Source organism: Rhinoderma darwinii, chromosome 5 (genome assembly GCF_050947455.1).
Source record: "Rhinoderma darwinii isolate aRhiDar2 chromosome 5, aRhiDar2.hap1, whole genome shotgun sequence".
NCBI classification, from domain to species: Eukaryota; Metazoa; Chordata; class Amphibia; order Anura; family Rhinodermatidae; genus Rhinoderma; species Rhinoderma darwinii.
In genome coordinates this window covers 20882008-20898567 of record NC_134691.1, presented here as the reverse complement: position 1 = coordinate 20898567, position 16560 = coordinate 20882008, and the positions used below count along the sequence as shown (strand labels likewise).

At 44.8% G+C, this 16560-nt stretch overlaps 1 long non-coding RNA gene across 1 annotated transcript in view; it reads right to left on the bottom strand.

Moving 5' to 3' along the window:
* Window positions 1–10448: 10448 nt before the first annotated feature.
* Window positions 10449–16560, bottom strand: part of LOC142651269 (uncharacterized) — a 29106-nt gene continuing 22994 nt past the window's right edge. The window contains exons 3-4 of the long non-coding RNA XR_012847592.1: window positions 13658–14064; window positions 10449–10625 (exon numbers count right to left, since the gene is read on the bottom strand). This is a non-coding gene — a long non-coding RNA (uncharacterized LOC142651269). The remainder of the gene's footprint in view (window positions 10626–13657; window positions 14065–16560) is intronic.

Below are 16560 nucleotides of genomic sequence, written 5' to 3'. Positions count from 1 at the left end.
TAAACCTAGGTTAACCCTAGACTAAACTAAACCTAGGCTAAGCCTAGACTAAACTAAACCTAGGCTAAGCCTAGACTAAACTAAACCTAGGCTAATCCTAGACTAAACCTAGAATAGAACCTAGAATAACCCTAGCCTAGGTATACAATTGAAGTTTATATATTAGATTTTTAGTAATTGTGTCTCTTTGGTGTCACAGTAAAATTCTCTCTCCGTCTCTTCTCATACAAAGTAACAAGTGTGAGGAGAGACAGAGAGTCAGGGAGGAGAAACACTTTGTTTTTCATTTTGTGATCACTGTGAATGGTTCTCACAGTGATCACATGAACGGAGACGACTGCTATTGGTCTCAGATCATCACTCTGAAGCCAAGGCTGTTGCTAACAGAGGCAGATTACCCGATGACCGGGAAAACCGCTCCGATGCGGCCCCCTCCCTCCCAAACAGCTCCGATGCGGCCCCCTCCCTCCCAAACTGCTCAGATGCGGCCCCCTCCCTCCCAAACTGCTCCGATGCGGCCCCCTCCCTCCCAAACCACTCCGATGCGGCCCCCTCCCTCCCAAACCACTCTGATGCGGCCACCTCCCAAACCACTCCGATGCGGTCCCCTCCCTCCCAAACCACTTAGATGTGGCGCTTACTATTGAGTGCTGCATCTGAGGGGTTAAAACTGATCGGAGACCACTGCTAACCAATCGTTGCCATGAAGCCCGATGATGCTACCAGCACCTCGGTTTTCAGCAGCACCCCGCACGATGCGGGGAATGTTCTTCTGAAGTGCCGACGTGAAAAGCCAACACTTCAGAAGAAATACCCTGAACGGCCGACGTAAAAACACTATACGCGGGTCGTTAAGGGGTTAATAAATGTGTAAACAAGGTGATGGTCATAGGTGTTGTGGTGATTTAAAATCAATACATCGCCTACTACCAATAAGATATATGATATTCGACACTTTCTCGCCTGTGACAGCGACTTCGTAATTTATGTTCTCCAATGTCCCTGTAAATTACTCTATGTCGGGGAAACGACACTCAACCTCAAAACCAGACTCAATCAATACAGATAGACTATCCGGAAAAAGAGGTTGGACTTACCCGTGTCTAAACACTTTACTGACATGGGGCATAATGAAAAAAGGTTGAGGTTTTGGGTGCTTGACCACATCCCTCCGCTTTGAAGAGGGGGTAAGGCTGGATTCACACGAGCATGGTCGGTCCGTAATGGACGGAACGTTTTTCGGCCGCAAGTCCCGGACTGAACACAGTGCAGGGAGCCGGGCTCCTAGCATCATAGTTATGTACGACGCTAGGAGTCCCTGCCTCGCTGCGGGACAAATGTCCCGTACTGTAATCATGTTTTCAGTACGGGACAGTAGTTCCACGGAGAGGCAGGGACTCCTAGCGTCGTACATAACTATGATGCTAGGAGCCCGGCTCCCTGCAGTGTGTTCGGTCCGGGACTTGCGGCTGAAATACGTTCCGACATTTACAGACCGAACATGCTCGTGTGAATCCAGCCTTATAGGTCCAAATTACTTAAAATCCGTGAACTCCAATGGATTAACAGACTTAATTCACTTAAACCCAATGTCCTAAATGTAGATTTTGCTTTAGGTGGACTGGTCTAGGTCCCCCTATTCCCCTGGGGCCCCCTGAGGTTCTTACCTTGATGTTGCTTTCGGGTTTATGATTTGATGACTCCTCTCCCCTTTTTCCTTTGCCCCCCTCCCTTATTATCTGATAATATTATTATGATATATACTAATACCATTTTCTTTGTGTTTCAGATGATCCACACCTCGTATTCGTCACCTCTATGATATCCCATTGGTGTCTTTGTTTGCCTTTATTGTTATTTCTTTATATCTACTTCAGAGTAATTTGATATATTTAGCTTATTTGTACCTCTCGTATGATTGGTCCCCTGATAGGAACCTGTACCTGATGCCCATCCCATGTCACGTTAAGTACTGTCATATGCCACCCTTGGTTTCCTTGATATACACATTTGTGTGGTCCCCCCCCCCCACACTTTCCATAGGGAGTTATATGGATGTCCCTCAAGCCGATGAGTAAGACAACGCACGCTCTGGTTGCCGGTACTCTGTGTTTTGGGGCGTGGATCGTGGCTATCTATGATGGCCACTGTATTCTCTCCCCTCTCCCATACCCACTTTGTGTATGAGGTTGTCCGGCTACCTGACTGCTATGAGTTTACAGACACACTCTAGTTGCGCTAGTTTACGTGAACAAAAAATATGTCTATATATCGATCTATAAGGTTTCCTTTTTGTATCTTGCTGCCATTTACTAACCCTCGCTATACTATTGCTGTATAATCATTTATTCTTCACAATCAGGATGAGCGAGTGGTTCACTTTACGCATGTGCTTACTAGCATCATATGCATGAGCCCCATATATTAATATGGCCGCTTTGGCGTAATTTTCCACACGGCGCATGCGCCGTTCATGTCCTGTTACCCCTAATTAGACTGCTCTTCCGGACATGCACAGTTGCGCTGCACGGACGCCGTTTTCGGCAAACGCCCGCGATATACTCAGAGGTGATGTATTGATTTTAATTCACCACAACACCGATGATCATCACCTTGTTTACACATTTATTAATGTTGTACTTGTCTGTATGTAACAATACGGCTTTTTATTGATGGATCAAGTTCTCTTATTGATGTTTATACTCTGTACTATGTATTGATTCCTATGTACAATCTTTTACTACATCACTGATTACTGTTCATATCACCTTTCATTGATACTTGTTATATTGTGTGAGCCCTTTAAGTACCCCTGACAAGTACTTACAAGTACCCATTTTTTGACCTGAATCGATAGATAGATAGATAGATAGATAGATAGATAGATAGATAAAGAATAAATCTTACTAAAAAGTCCCTGCGTCTTATAGTCGGCAGTCAAGGGAGCCGGCAGCGCCAGGCCCCCTGTCCGCTTCTTTATTAACCCCTTCCGGACCCATGATGTGCCGGCAAATCATGGAGCGGGGAGGGTATGATGTTTGGAGCGGGCTCACGCGCTGAGCCCGCTCCATACACTGCATGTGTCAGCAGCTGACACGCTGCTCTAACGGCCACGAACAGCAATGGTGGCGCTGTTCCTGGCGTTTAACTAGTTAAATGCCGCGTTCAATAGCGACCGCGGCATTTATAGGGTTTTCCCATGAGAGACATTTATAATATATTTACAGAATATGTAAAAAATGTCAGATAGATGCGGGCCCCACCTCTGGGACCCGCACCTATCTCTAGAACGGGGCCCCCTAAGCCCCGTTCTATGTTACTTGGCTCCGCTGTCTCTCGGCCACTTCCTAGTTAGGTGGTCGGGAGTTACAGAAAAAGCCGAGTGCCCGCTGAGCTACGCCATTTCTGTAGTTTGCTATGCTGTTTCTGTAACTCATCCATGTATTGAAGTGTACTGTACCAGCGATCTAACGATCGCTGGTTCAAGTCCCCTAGGGGAACTAATAAAATCTGTAAAAAAAAAAGTTAGAAACATTTTCAGGAGTGTAAAAAAATACAAAAAAGTTAAAAAAAAGAAAAAAAAAAAGGAATGAAATAAAAAGACAAAAAAAACTGTACCAAACATGGCTCTCAGAATGAAGTAAAACAGAACAAATTAGTTGTTGCTTTATAAAAGTAGTAAAAAAATAGTGGAAAATTTAATTTTTTCCAATTTTTTGTTGTCTAAAACCTGGGTGTGTTTTATAATCAGCTGCGTCTAATAGTCGGTAAATTCTCCATTACATGTCACCTGCTTATTCCAGCAAGTAGTGTAGCGCCGCATTGAAAACGGTCATAACTTGGCCAAAAATGCTCGTTTTTTAAAAATAAAAACGTTACTGTAATCTACATTACAGCGCCTATCTGCTGCAATAGCAGATAGGGGTTGCAAAATCTGGTGACAGAGCCTCTTTAACTTCCATTGTGGGTAAACAATTTCAGGGGTTTCTAAGAAATACTATCCTGGAGTATCTCAATGAAAATTAACTGTAGGGATCAGTCCTGTCAAACTAATATGATGAGCTTCTATGAGGAGGTAAGTTCTAGACTGGACCAGGGTAAGCCTGTGGATGTGGCATATCTAGACTGGACCTGTGTAAGGCTTTGGATGTGATGTATCTAGACTGGACCTGGGTAAGGCTGTGAATGTGGTGTATCTAGACTGGACCTGGGTATGGTAATGTGGTGCATCTAGACTGAACCTGGGTAAGGCAGTGAATGGAGAGTATCTGAACTGGACCTGGGTAGGGCAATGAATGTGCTGTATCTAGACTGGACCTGTGTAAGGCTGTGGATGTGGTGTATCTAGACTGGATCTGGGTGAGGCTGTGAATGTGGTGTATCTAGACTGGACCTGGGCAAGACTGTGGATGTGGTGTATGTAGACCAAACCTGGGTAAGGTTTTGGATGAGATGTATCTAGACTGGACCTGGGTAAGACTGTGGATGGGATCTATCTAGACTGGATCTGGGTAAGACTGTGGATGTGGTCTATGTAGACTGGACCTGGGTAAGACTGTGGATGTGGTGTATGTAGACTAAACCTGGGTAAGGCTTTGGATGTGATGTATCTAGACTGGACCTGGGTAAGGCTGTGGATGTGATGTATCTAGACTGGACCTGGGTAAGGCTGTGGATGTGGTCTATGTAGACTGGACCTGGGTAAGGCTGCGGATATGGTGTATCTAGACTGGACCTGGGTAAGGCTGTGGATGCGGTGTATCTACAAACCACATAAAAGGCCATACTTACTAAGTGGGTGGGTGAAAACCCGTTCCCAGCAGGACGCAGACAGGTTAAAAAATGCTGCATTAAATAGTGATAGCCACTCCCACTAGTCTTGAGGGGAGTGGCAAACTAAGTGCTCACAAGTGTGCAATAAATGAGTGTCAGTGTTAGTGTAGTGCTAGGGTGTGAATGTATGATAAAAAAGAAATGTGTAACTATGGAAGTGTCAGAACTGTGTAATAATGTAATAAAAAGTAAATGTGTGATGAATAGGGGTCAGTGCTGTGAATAGTACATGGGGTGTTGTTTTTAAATGTGGTGTATCTAGACTGGACCTGGGTAAGGCTGTGGATGTGGTGTAGGTGTATCTAGACTGGACCTGTGTAAGGCTGTAAATATGGTGTATCTAGACTGGACCTGGGTAAGGCTGTGGATGTGGTGTATGTAGACTGAACCTGGGTAAGGCTTTGCATGTGATGTATCTAGACTGGACCTGGTTAAGACTGTGGATGTGGTCTATGTAGACTGGACCTGGGTAAGGCTGTGGATGTGGTGTATCTAGACTGGACCTTGGTAAGGCTGTGAATGGAGGGTATCTGAACTAGACCTGGGTAGGGCAATGGATGTGATGTATCTATACTGGACCTGGGTAAGGCTGTGGATGTGGTGTATCTATACTGTATCTGGGTAAGGCTGTGGATGTGGTGTATCTATTCTGGATCTGGGTGAGGCTGTGATATATCTATACTGGACCTGGGTAAGGCTGTGATGTATCTAGACTGGACCTAGATAAGACTGTTGATGTGGTGTATGTAGACTGGACCTGGGTAAGGCTGTGGATGTGGTGTATCTACAAACCATATAAAAGGCCATACTTACTAAGTGGGTGGGTGAAAACCCGTTCCCAGCAGGACGCAGACAGGTCAAAAAATGCTGCATTAAATAGTGATAGCCACTCCCACTAGTCTTGAGGGGAGTGGCAAACTAAGTGCTCACAAGTGTGCAATAAATGAGTGTCAGTGTTCGTGTAGTGCTAGGGTGTGAATGTATGATAAAAAAGAAATGTGTATGTATGGAAGTGTCAGAACTGTGTAATAATGTAATAAAAAGTAAATGTGTGATGAATAGGGGTCAGTGCTGTGAATAGTACATGGGGTGTCAGTACTATGTGTAATGCTGCATTTTTTGACCTGTCTGCGTCCTGCTGGGAATGGGTTTTCACCCACCCACTTAGTAAGCATGGCCTTTTTTGTGGTTTTGAAGTTATCTATGTCCCATTTTTTCTGCTGTTGTTTTTAAATGTGGTGTATCTAGACTGGATCTGGGTAAGGCTGTGGATGTGGTGTAGGTGTATCTAGACTGGACCTGTGTAAGGCTGTGAATGTGGTGTAGGTGTATCTAGACTGGACCTGTGTAAGGCTGTGAATGTGGTGTATCTAGACTGGACCTGTGTAAGGCTGTAAATATGGTGTATTTAGACTGGACCTGGTTAAGACTGTGGTTGTGATCTATCTAGACTGGATTTGGATAAGACTGTGGATGTGGTCTATGTAGACTGGACCTGGGTAAGTCTGCGGATGTGATGTATCTAGAGTGGACCTGGGTAAGGCTGTGAAAGGAGGGTATCTGAACTGGACCTGGGTCGGGCAATGGATGTGATGTATCTATACTGGACCTGGGTAAGGCTGTGGATGTGGTGTATCTATACTGGAACTGGGTAAGGCTGTGGATGTGGTGTATCTATACTGGAACTGGGTAAGGCTGTGGATGTGGTGTATCTATACTGGATCTGGGTGAGGCTGTGATATATCTATACTGGACCTGGGTAAGGCTGTGGATGTGATGTATCTAGACTTGACCTGGATAAGGCTGTGGATGTGATGTATCTAGACTGGACCTGGGTAAAGCTCTGGATGTGATGTATCTAGACTGGACCTGGGTAAAGCTCTGGATGTGATGTATCTAGACTGGACCTGGGTAAGGCTGTGGATGTAGTGTATGTAGACTGGACCTGGATAAGGCTGTGAATGTGGTGTATCTAGACTGGACCTGGATAAGACTGTGGATGTGGTCTATGTAGACTGGACCTGGGTAAGGCTGTGGATGTGGTGTATCTACAAAACCACATAAAAGGCCATACTTACTAAGTGGGTGGGTGAAAACCCGTTCCCAGCAGGACGCAGACAGGTCAAAAAATGCTGCATTAAATAGTGATAGCCACTCCCACTAGTCTTGAGGGGAGTGGCAAACTAAGTGCTCACAAGTGTGCAATAAATGAGTGTCAGTGTTAGTGTAGTGCAAGGGTGTGAATGTATGATAAAAAAGAAATGTGTATTTATGGAAGTGTCAGAACTGTGTAATAATGTAATAAAAAGTAAATGTGTGATGAATAGGGGTCAGTGCTGTGAATAGTACATGGGGTGTCAGTACTATGTGTAATACAGCATTTTTTGACCTGTCTGCGTCCTGCTGGGAATGGGTTTTCACCCACCCACTTAGTAAGCATGGCCTTTCTTGTGGTTTTGAAGTTATGTCCCATTTTTTCTGCTGTTGTTTTTAAATGTGGTGTATCTAGACTGGATCTGGGTAAGGCTGTGGATGTGGTGTAGGTGTATCTAGACTGGACCTGTGTAAGGCTGTAAATATGGTGTATGTAGACTGGACCTGGTTAAGACTGTGGTTGTGATCTATCTAGACTGGATTTGGATAAGACTGTGGATGTGGTCTATGTAGACTGGACCTGGGTAAGTCTGCGGATGTGATGTATCTAGACTGGACCTGGGTAAGGCTGTGAAAGGAGGGTATCTGAACTGGACCTGGGTAGGGCAATGGATGTGATGTATCTATACTGGACCTGGGTAAGGCTGTGGATGTGGTATATCTATACTGGAACTGGGTAAGGCTGTGGATGTGGTGTATCTATACTGGATCTGGGTGAGGCTGTGATATATCTATACTGGACCTGGGTAAGGCTGTGGATGTGATATATCTAGACTCGACCTGGGTAAGGCTGTGAATGTGATATATCTAGACTCGACCTGGGTAAGGCTGTGAATGTGATGTATCTAGACTGGACCTTGGTAAAGCTCTGGATGTGACGTATCTAGACTGTACCTGGGTAAGGCTGTGAATGTGGTGTATGTAGACTGGACCTAGGTAAGGCTTTGGATGTGGTGTATCTAGACTGGACCTGGGTAAGGCTGTGGATGTGATGTATCTAGACTGGACCTGGGAAAGGCTGTGGATGTGGTGTTTGTAGACTGGACCTAGGTAAGGCTTTGGATGTGATGTATCTAGACTGGACCTGGGTAAGGCTGTGGATGTGGTGTGTCTAGACTGGACCTGTGTAAGGCTATGGATGTGGTGTATGTAGACTGGACCTAGGTAAGGCTGTGGATGTGATGTATCTAGACTGGACCTGGTAAAGGCTGTGGATGTGGTGTATGTATACTGGACCTAGGTAAGGCTGCGGATGTGATGTATCTAGACTGGACCTGGGTAAGGCTTTGGATGTGATGTATCTAGACTGGACCTGGATAAGGCTGTGAATGTAGTGTATGTAGACTGGACCTGGGTAAGGCTGTGAATGTGGTGTATCTAGACTGGACCTGGGTGAGGCTGTGAATGTGGTGTATCTAGACTGGACCTGGGTGAGGCTGTGAATGTGGTGTATCTAGACTTTGCAAAAACATTTGATACTCTGCCACATAAAAGGTTGGTGTATAAAATGAGAATGCTGGGGCTGGAGAAAATATATGCAATTGGGTTAACAACTGGCTCAGTGATAGAAAACAGAGGGTGGTTATTTGTACAAACTCATATTGGGTCACAGTCAGGGCAGTCTTAGGCCAAAGAGGGGGACACAGGACACCATAGAAGGGGACACAGGACAGAAGAGGAGGGGGACAGAGGACACCATAGAAGGGGACACAGGAGAGGAAGTGACACAGAAGAGGAGAGAAGGGGGACAGAGGGGAAGGACACAGGAGAGGAACACAGGCAGGAAGTGGACACAGGAGAGGAGGAAACACAGAACCGGAGCGGGACACCATAGAAGGAGACACAGGACAGAAGAAGAGGGGGACACAGGAGAGGAAGTGACACGGAAGAGGAGAGAAGGGGAAAGAGAAGGACACAGGAGAGGAACATAGGCAGGAAGTGGACACAGGAGAGGAGGAAAACACAGAACCGGAGCGGACACAGGAGAGGAGAGAACTAGAAATGTAGCTTCCTCTTCTTGTCCTGACGGTTTCTTTGATCTCTGCAGACGCGGAAGCTGTGCCCCTCCCCCTCACGACTGCCTCTTTTTAATGATATCAAAGGAGAGGGAGAGAAAATAGCGCTGATAAAAGGTGTTTTAGTGCACAGGCTGGAGGATGGAGAGAGTATTTGGTCGGGGGTAGGAGCTGCAGAGGCAGTAATGTGTAGAGGCCCTGGAAGTCTGCTGATTGGCAGTAACAGCGCCCCCTGTACTCAGGAAGGGTGATGGCTGCGCATAAGGCCGTCCCTGGTCACAGTTACCAGCGGGATTCTATACGGGTCAGTATTGGACTACCTTCTTTTTAGCGTGTTTATTTAGGGTCAATGCACACGATGCATATTACGTGCGGTTTTGCCGTGTATATTTTCGTGCGGAAAAACTGCAGCGTAATACAGTACCGGCATAGACAATGAGATTCCAGGGAATCTCATGTCCACGCTGCAGTATTTTTCGGGACTTAAATTTTCAGGACATATTTTCGAAACTGCGGCATGTCAATTTATCCTGCGATTCCGCATGCGAATTCTATCCTTGTAATTCTATAGAAATATACGCAGCAAAACCCGTAGCATGAAAACTCGAAGCATAAAAACCGCACCAAAATACGCATCAAAATCTCACCTTCAGGTGCAGTTTTTTTCCTGCAAATTTCTTGCAGTTCCCTGCGGTTTTGCTGTGTATTTTCCACAGCAAAATACGCAACGTGTGCATGTAGCCTCAGGATGATTCTAAGCTCTGAAAAGTGATCAACACAGAGGAGGATAATATAATATTACTCCGTAGCAGATTGCAGCATTTTAAGATAATAAAACTCTGGGCAAAACTGCCACTGAAGAAGATTTGTGGATATTGGTGGACAATTTAATGGGTGGAAAGGAGGGCGATCAAGGTAATTAAAGGAATTCCGTTTAGAAAAAGGACGGCTTAGGGGCGATCTAATTACAATAAACAAATATATGAAGGGACAGTACAGAGATCTTTCTAATGATCTCTTTACACCCAGGCCTGTAACAAGGACAAGGGGCATCCTCTAGGTCTAGAGGAAAGAAGGTTTCACCACAATCATAGACAAGGATTCTTTACGGTAAGAGCAGTGAGACTATGGAATTCTCTGCCACAGGATATTGTGATGGTTGATTCTTTGAACAAGTTCAAGAAGGGCCTGGACGTCTTTCTTAAAAAATATAATATTACAGGTTATGAGTCCCAGATTCTGGAGATGGGACGTTGATCCTGGGATTTATTCTGATTGCCATATTTAGCGTCAGGGAGAAATTTTCCCCCAAATGAAGCAATTGGCATCAACCTCATGAGGTTTTTTGTCTTCCTCTGGATCAACACGGTAGGATTATAGATTGGACTTGATCAACTTGTATCTTTTTTCAACCTTATGAACTATGTATCAAACGAATGCAAAATATTTGGGTGGAATGATGATTTATTAATGAAACTAGATGTAACGTGATGACAGCGGCTCCAGCTGGATAAGAAAACTTCTCCCTAATCTTTCTGAGCGCACAGGACCGAACTTGAGTTTTGGTACCAGAAATTATGCAAACTCTGTAAAAGCCTGATAGGCCGGTATCGATGATAATATCTGTTGGAGAAAACGAAAATATAAGTCATTCTGAACAAAACAATGAAAATTAAAGATTTTATGATAATTTGGAAAACTAAAGCCTTGATTCTGATTTATGGTGAATAAATAAGTGGCAGAATGTGTAATATAGATCCCTATAGCATGCAGTTACATATGTCACCCACTGACCCCCATTGTAGAAAAATTAATTTTTCAGTATCCCTTTGTATCAAAAACATGATCAACTACGTATTCCACTACAGTACAAAAAGGAATGACAACATATACGTAGTCTCCGAATATATGACGAAAGGAATACATTGAACCCGTGATAGGCCATGGACACGTTTGTCATATACGTCGGTGGCATTTCCTGGCATATATATATAAAAAGCGTGGTGTGAATATAGTATAACTATGTATAGTAGAATTAAAGGATATTGAGGATTGAGGTTGAAGTTGATATCAGACGATCACACAGAAATGATAGAAATATATCCAGAATAGAAATTTCCCAAAATTAGTTTCAGGTCCGCTTCAATCAAACAGGCCGTTTGATTCCGTCTAAATAAATTTTGCTGCGAATTGCAAGTGTCCCGATTGCCCTGAAAACTCGTGTTTGACTCTTTGATGTCTTCTAGGACGGTTTCCAAACCTGTAGTATTTTCTGGTTTGGCATTTTATATAATTGGCTGTGCTAGATGGAGGGATAACCGCAGTGCATTTTGGGAAGGCTGTCTGCAAGTCATTATGGGGAAGCCTAAGTCATGTGATCCTTATTCTAGGTTGTAAAATGGTGGCCGGCACTCGGCGGCGAAGCGTCATTTTGATGCGATTTGTGCACTGTGAACCTCAAAAGTTTCAGATTTTGGGCAATCTGAAAGTTTTGGCAAATTCGGACCGCATTAAATTCATGTATAATCCATTCGCCCCAGTGGCATAACTACCACCACCGCAGCATGAGTGTGCCCGTGCTGCCCGCCGTAACGGCCCTCCCATGCCCGGCTGCATCAATGGTAGCGACACCACATTCAATAGTATCTGCGTCCTTAGGAAGCAGATACTATTGAACACTATAGCAGAGCAGGGAGGTATCTCCCTGCTCTGCCATTTACTAGGCTACATGAAGTACGGCCTGCAGCCTATTAGGCGCAGGGACAGGATCCCTGCGCAAGCTGGCGTGATGACATCACTGGATCACGCCGGCCTACACAAGGACCCTGTCAGGGTTGTGGAGCAGCTCCGTTTATCGCGGGAATGGGCCTTAGGTGAGTACAATTTTTTTGTTTTATTTGTTTGGGGGCACTGTCTACAAGGGGGATGTTAAGGGCTGTAAGGCAGAATCTACTGGAGGGGCTGCATGGCACAATCTACAGGGGGGCTGTATGGCACTATCTACAGGGGGGCTGTATGGCAATATATAAAGGGGGGCTGTATGGCAATATATAAAGGGGGCTGTATGGCACTATATACAGGGGGGCTGTATGGCACTATATACAGGGGGCTGTATGGCATAATCACAGGGGGGCTGTATGGCACTATCTACAGGGGGGCTCTATGGTGCCATCTACAGGGGGGCTCTATAGTGCCATCTACAGGGGGGCTGTATGGCACTATCTACAGCGGGGGCTGTATGGCACTATCTACAGCGGGGGCTGTATGGCACTATCTACAGGGGGGCTGTATGGCATTATCTACAGCGGGGGCTGTATGGCATTATCTACAGGGGGGCACTATCTACAGGGGGGCTGTATGGCATTATCTACAGGAGGGACTGTATGGCATTATCTACAGGGGGGCACTATCTACAAGGGGTGCTGTGTGTGGCACCCAGGGGAGGGGAGGTGGGGCCCAGTCAAAAGTTTTCTATGGGGCCCAGTCTTTCCTACTTACGCCCCTGATTCGCTCATCTATAATCCAGAACTAGTAATATCTCTAAAGGTCTATATGGTCCATCACTCTTTTTGGCGCACGCAACAGCAATGATGTCCTAAGATAATATCACAGAATAATGTAATGATTTTATCTATGTTCATAGACAGCGGTCCGAAAATTGTAAACATTTACTGTTTTTTCTTTTACCAATTTGCTTCTGACATTTCTTTTTTCGTTAGAAGTGTCCCTAGGTGATTGTAAAGGATCTGCCAGACACAGCTTCTGTGTTGACGCCCGTGGTTAGTCAGTCTGCACCTGCTCCTTAATCTGATAGAGTGACTCCTTCTTCTACCACTCAGGCTGGGAGGCTGAGGAGTGGGAGAGCCTATCACAGCCTGGCCAGACGGAGCTAGCTCCCGCTCTCCGTCTATTTATACCTTCATTTCCTGCTTCTCCTTTGCCTGTGATTCTGTTTGTTTCCTGGCTCTGCTGCTGCTGCTTGAACTATTTGTCCTCTGCTTCATATTGACCCTGGCTTGACTGACTACTCTCTTGCTCGCCCAGTTGTACGCCGTCGCCTAGGACGGGCCATTGCAAGTAGGCAGGGACTGAGTGGCGGGTAGATTAGGGCTCACCTGTCTGTCTCCCCACCCCGTCATTACAGTGATGAGCTTATCACAGAGAGGCCGGCTGCTGGGATTTTGAGCGATCAGTCATGGTCTGTAAGGTAACCTGAAGGTGTTTAATCCCCCTGCATCACCACCACCGGAGAAGTAATTTATGGCATTACACAGTGCCCATTGAAATCAATGGGCCACCAATATAATGCAAGGACATGTCCGGTCCTCCAGAGTGAAAATACTCTTTGTAGTTGTTCTCCACTCTAGCTAAAAAATGAGGATTCAAAATAGAGGATCCCACTCAATGAAACCAGAACTCAAAAATGGTTTTTTTAAACAAAATAACCAATTTTTAAAAATAACTTTTTTTCTGCGGCAATGGAAACAGTCAGGGAAATTCCCAAAAATTGTAAATCTCATCTCTCTCCTATTTGCTGTGAAGATAAAACGTTGATAGTACGAAATGATGAAGACAATTAAAAAATAAACTCCCCTCCCCCACATTGATAAATAACAGAGAACAGGAAATGAGATCTACAAATAAAATAGTATTACCATTTCTATGATGGTTGTCGGCAAACTACTGAAAATAAAGTCTTCACCTGGATCCTCTGTGCGCCGCATGTTAATACAAAGATGTTGTAAATCCTTGACACAGTGTTGGCAATAGGCAATCCCATAATATCAATCTATTAAAAAATGTTAGATTTCCAGGATGTAATCCGTTATATTACCGCTGCCTGTTATCTCCTGTGCCATAATCCATAACGTGTTTTAAAGTGGATCCGTGATCTCATCTATTCCCTCCATATCAGGGAATTCATCGGCTCCTTGAAACCACTCCATGATGTAACTGAGAGGATGGCGGCAAGAAGAAAGACAGCCGTCCAATATCCAAGGAAAACAAAGAGCTTGGTCCATAAGTCGTCACAGGGAGGCCCAAAATTATAGGACTCCAGATTCTGCAACAAATAAGGAAACGGTTATTAAAGTATTATTGACCTTATACAAGTGAATGAATCTTATATTACAATAAAAAAACCAGAAGTATTAAAAAAGTTTATAGGAGGAGACTTCAGCCCTTCCCTCTATATTACTGTGTGCTTGATTGACAACAGATTTCCCAGGCAGCAGAGGTGGGGGGAGGGGTGAGTGGGCACATAGGAGATTGTGCCCACTAATAACAATCAGGGGCGGACAGAGACACCAAGGCTTTTATGTAACAGCTAGAAAGATCTTCAGGGGCGCAGCTATAGTGGGATGCGGAGGTAGCAGTGGCACCAAGGACCATGGAACCTGGTTCCCTAAAGGGCTCTCTGGCCCATACATAGACACCAGAATGGCACATGGGAGGGTCAGGGCCCTAATAGAGGTTTTTCTTTATGTACCAGGAGCTTCAAGTTAAGGCTCTGAAGTTCTTGGATGGTGCGCCAATTTATTTTGTGGATTGTAATACAACAATAATTATGCCATAAAGTAGTCAGTGGGAGCACTGGTCAGGCCCTCTGTTTACTGGTCCATTGTGCAGCTGCCTAAAAGGTACACTGTCATGTCCGTGGCTGTGGTCCGTCAGGTTCACTCTTCCCCTGACGGCCGCAGCCATGTGTCGGCAAGCGATGGCCCCAGTCTCCTCCTCTCACTTCCACTCACCTCGGCGAGGTCCCGTAGGGTGCGCGCGCATGCTCTTGCCCGCTCTTAAAGGGGCAGCGTGCGCACCAGACTTTAATATTTTAATCAGCCCATGAGTGCTCTGGACTATAAGAGACGCCCAGCCCCTTGCTTCTATGCCTGAGCGTTGTTTGTCGTATCCTAGTTTGTCTTGCAAATGGTCTCCCAGTGTTTTCCTGTACCAGTGTTCCCTGTTCCTGCATCCCGTGCTATCCTGTTCTAGTGCCGTGCTGTTGCCATGCTGTACCTACGCCTGTCCTACTGCTCCACGCCTGACGTCTACCCGCTGCCTAGTCCCAGCCGAGCCTGCCTTGCTACTGTCTAAGCTGCCCACAGGTACCTTATACAAACTGTGAACTGCACCCTGTTGGCCAACCGCTTAAGCAGTATGGCCCAGTGGGTCCACGAACCCAATGTGACATACAGTATGTCCTATAGAGCCCCTATACAGCTGCACATATGGCAACAAGACAAGTACATTAGAGTCTCTAGTTTGAGAAATAGACGCCTCACAGGTCCTCAACTGGCAGCTTCATTAAATAGTACCCGCAAAACGCCAGTGTCAACGTCTACAGTGAAGAGGCGACTCCGGGATGCTGGCCTTCAGGGCAGAGTGGCAAAGAAAAAGCCATATCTGAGACTGGCTAATAAAATGAAAAGATTAATATGGGCAAAAGCACACAGACATTGGACAGAGGAAGATTGGAAAAAAGTGTTATGGACAGACAAATCGAAGTTTGAGGTGTTTGGATCACACAGAAGAACATTTGTGAGACGCAGAACAACTGAAAAGATGCTGGAAGAGTGCCTAACGCCATCTGTCAAGCATGGTGGAGGTAATGTGATGGTCTGGGGTTGCTTTGGTGCTGGTAAAGTGGGAGATTTGTACAAAGTAAAAGGGATTTTGAATAAGGAAGGCTATCACTCCATTTTGCAACGCCATGCCATACCCTGTGGACAGCGCTTGATTGGAGCCAATTTCATCCTACAACAGGACAATGACCCAAAGCACACCTCCAAATTATGCAAGAACTATTTAGGGAAGAAGCAGGCAGCTGGTATTCTATCTGTAATGGAATGGCCAGCGCAGTCACCAGATCTCAACCCCATAGAGCTGTTGTGGGAGCAGCTTGACCGTATGGTACGCAAGAAGTGCCCATCAAGCCAATCCAACTTGTGGGAGGGCCTTCTGGAAGCATGGGGTGAAATTTTTCCCGATTACCTCAGCAAATTAACAGCTAGAATGCCAAAGGTCTGCAATGCTGTAATTGCTGCAAATGGAGCATTCCAAGACGAAAGCAAAGTCTGAAGGAGAAAATTATTATTTCAAATAAAAATCATTATTTCTAACCTTGTAAATGTCTTGACTATATTTTCTAGTCATTTTATAACTCATTTGATAAATATAAGTGTGAGTTTTCATGGAAAACACAAAATTGTCTGGGTGACCACAAACTTTTGAACGGTAGTGTATATACATACATACATACACTATATATACACGCACTATATGTATACACATACATACACTATATACATACATAATATATATACACACACACACACACATTATATATACACTATATATACACACATACACTATATATACACTATATATACACACACACACACACACACACACATACATACACTATATGCACACACATACATAAACTATATATATATATATATATATATATATATATATATATATATATATATACACACACACACACACTAATATATATACAGTGGAGGAAATAAGTATTTGATCCCTTGCTGATTTTGTA